Source organism: Setaria viridis, chromosome 4 (genome assembly GCF_005286985.2).
Source record: "Setaria viridis chromosome 4, Setaria_viridis_v4.0, whole genome shotgun sequence".
Taxonomy (NCBI): domain Eukaryota; kingdom Viridiplantae; phylum Streptophyta; class Magnoliopsida; order Poales; family Poaceae; genus Setaria; species Setaria viridis.
In genome coordinates this window covers 14,411,195-14,414,916 of record NC_048266.2, presented here as the reverse complement: position 1 = coordinate 14,414,916, position 3,722 = coordinate 14,411,195, and the positions used below count along the sequence as shown (strand labels likewise).

The window sequence follows — 3,722 nt, the reverse complement described above, 5'->3', positions numbered from 1 at the left end:
AGCCTCATGCTTAGGTTTATTTGTGCCGCCTGAAATGGTAGTACTAAGTGAACGTGAAACACCCGGGACTGAGGGTGGAGCATAACGACTACCAAAAGGAGTTTCCTAACCCACGGCAACAGCTTCTTCATGACGTTGCTGTAAATAACGAAGCATTGCTTTTTAAAAGGACTTTCCAGCGCGCTCATTTTCTTCGGCTTATGCTGAGGGCCAACTATGATTTTCCCCTTGCCGAAAGAGGAACCACGATCGCCCCCACCATCGCCACTTCCTCCAGTAGCAGAAGCCATCTATATACAAAAATTATTACCTTAACACTGCATAAGTTGTTGAACTTGAAGACCGTGATCATCTCACGAGCATGTCCTCAACTGGGTGGCACCGCACTTCGTCATGAAAGAGGTTCAATTCTACGAAAAAGGGGACACGGTCACGATGTCCGTATCCACTCTTTCTCGTAGAATCCAACCTCCTTCTTGACATACGTTGCTGCTCGGCGGAGAACATCCTCTGTGAGATGACCACGGTATGCAAGTTCAACAAGTATGGATTTGAAAAACCTTATTGAATTTGATAAGTTCAACAAGTAGCAGAAGTCATATATGTACAAAAATTCTTTCCTTACCACTACAGAAGTTGTTGAACTTGAAAACCGTGATCATCTTATGAGCATGTCCTCAACTGGGCGGCACCGCACTTCGTCATGAAAGAGGTTCGATTCTACGGAAAAGGGGACACCGTCACGATGTCCGTATCCACTCTTTCTCGTTGAATCGAACCTCCTTCTTGATATAAGTTGCTGCTCGGCGGAGAACATCGTCGCAGCGATGACCACGGTATGCAAGTTCAACAAGTATGGATTTGAAAAACCTTATTGAATTTGATAAGTTCAACAAGTAGCAGAAGTCATCTATGTACAAAAATTCTTTCCTTACCACTGCAGAAGTTGTTGAACATGAAGACCATGATCATCTTGCGAGCATGTTCTTAACTGGGCAGCGCCGCACTTCATCATGAAAGAGGTTAGATGCTACGGAAAAGGGGACACAGTCACGATGTCCGTATCCACTCTTTCTCGTAGAATCAAACCTCCTTCTTGACATACGTTGCTGCTCGGCGGAGAACATCCTCGCAGAGACGAACATGGTATGCAAGTTTAACAAGTATGGATTTGAAAAACCTTATTGAATTTGATAAGATAAACCGTCTAGACAAGGTACCATCATTCTTAAACCACTTCAATAATACATACTATATATGCCACATCAATGAGTCCCTCACATTCTAGCTCAAAATACCTCTCCATTTTTTCCTTCATCACATTCTAGCAAATAAACTTAATTTCCATCTCCAAAGCATAAATCAAAGCGTAACAAGAGGATGAAGTAGCAAACCTTCACAACACTTGTGTTGGCTGAGTGAAATTGCCACGAAAATGAGGGAAAAAACTTCGGGCAGCACCTCCCTTGCTTCGGCACCACCGGAGAGTAGGTGAAGCTCAGCTCTCTGTCTATGTGGTGGACAGGCTCAGGCTGAAGGAGGAAGAAAGGCCTCTGTCTTGTAATATAATGGGGATGAGTTTTTATCCCGGTTAAAAACTCCAACCGAGACAAAAAGGAACACCTTTTGTCCCGGTTGAAAATTTAGTCCCGGTGGATCCTCCAACAGGGACTAAACTCTTTGTCCCGGGTGGAGGCTCCAACTCGGATAAAAGGTCCACCCTTTTATCCCGGTTGGAGCCTCCAACCGAGACAAAAGGGTCACGCCACCGACGTCCCGAAACTAGCCGTTGCAACCGGGACTAAAGGAGGGCCTTTAGTCCCGGTTGCAAATACCAACCGGGACTAACCTTTCCCTCCATTTTTGCCTACCGTGGCGCACCCGCTTTTGTCCCAGGCCAACTTTAAACCAGGACAAAAGGGGGTGCATTGAAAGCCAATTCTCTACTTAGTGCAGGGGCGGCATCAAGCAGCAGCTGACGGCGATTGGAGGAGGGATTGGAGGGAGGGAGTCCCCTGGCGCTGCGGTTGGTGCTTGGCCGGCGAGGGCGAGCTCCACAGGCCGGCAGGGGTGATATCCCGAGCGGTGCGGCTGGGCTGTAGGGGTGAGGTCCCCGGACGACATGGCCATCCTGTGGGACGTCCTCGAGCAGGTCGTCTGGGATAAGGAGGTCGAGGTCTCGCAGCGGAAGGCCCGGGCGCCGCTCCAGAGGGTGGCTGAGTCCACGCAGCGTGCGCCGCTTCCCAGGGACATTGCCTCGGCTGCCACAACGGAGGGCTCCCCGCGCTCGTCGTCGAGGTCAAGAAGGCATCGCCCACCAGGGACTCCTCAGGAACCACTTCAACCCGGTTGGTTGTACTAAGAGGTTGAGACTTCTTTCTTGGAATTGGATATAGCTGCTGGGCGGAACATTGCATCCTGCAACTTGCTTGCCATCTCTGAATCGAAGATTGACTCTGTGTGTGGGTGACCAATGCGATTCTTTAAAATTCTTGACAGGTCGAGATCACGCAAGCCTATGAGAAGAACGGCGCGGCCTGCTTGAGCATCCTGACTGACGAGAAGCACTTCCTGGTCAGGCATTTGCTTCTTGTTCTTCAGCTGATGAAATTTCTTTGTTACAGCTCTCTAACATTTTCTGATCTTGTGCATACACGTTCCTCTAGGGGAGCTTTAAGAATATGAAGACCATACACTATTCTGGTGTGAATGTAAGTCGATGCAAACATGCTTGCATTGTCTCAAGAATTGAAATATTTTCTTCTATCTCTCTTGACTTTGACTTAATGTGCCTTTGTGGATATGGTTGTTGTGCCAATGCAGTTCCCTCTACTCTGTAAGGATTTTATCATTGACATCTGGCAAATCTATTATGCGCGTTCGAAAGGTGCCGATGCGATTCTCCTGATTGCTGCCGTGCTGCCGGACCTTGACATCAAGTACATGCTTCGTGTTTGCAGGAGTCTTGGCATGACAGCTCTTGTTGAGGTTAGTAGACACAAGCTTGTGTGTGTGTGTATACTTATATTTCATCTACTGATTCTTTCCTGTCATAGTAAAGTCTACCATGCTACTGTTGCAAAACAGTCTAGCTTGATTATTGAATTTTCGAACACACGCATTTTTATTATTGAAATGTTAGCTTACATACATAAGTGTAATTCACCATCTCGTACAAGTTGTAATTACCACTCCTTTGGCCGTACTAAAGGAGTTAACCTTTTCTTTTGAGGAATTACTAAACATAAATTGTATTTTAGGTTCATGATGTGAGGAGTTGGATCACGTACTGAAGATAGATGGTGTTCAACCTATTGGCATCAACAATTGCAGTCTAGGTACGTCTCCGTCAGTTCTTGCATAACAAAAGTTACATCGAGCTAAAATTTCTTTGTGGGGTGCAGCTATCCTCTGTCCATCCGGTAAGCTGAAATTTTATTTATGTTGCAGGGACATTTGAAGTCGACACTACGAACACAAACATGTTGTTAGAGAAACGTGGTGACATCATTAGGAAGAAGAAAATAATGGTAGGTTGGTCTGGCTTTTCATATAAAAAAAACTTTGTAATCCCAGCTTGACAGAATAGTTGTTTCAATGGATAATTTTTTTCCAATTATTGTTGTGATGCAGTCATTGTTGATACAAAATCTAGAAAGTTATCCACTAATGACAACTGAAAGGTACATAAAAAATCCATGATCCTAATCACAACAGAATTT

At 45.6% G+C, this 3,722-nt stretch overlaps 1 pseudogene; it reads left to right on the top strand.

Moving 5' to 3' along the window:
* The first annotated feature begins 2,016 nt into the window (after positions 1–2,016).
* On the top strand, positions 2,017–3,722 carry LOC117853463 (indole-3-glycerol phosphate synthase, chloroplastic-like; annotated as a pseudogene).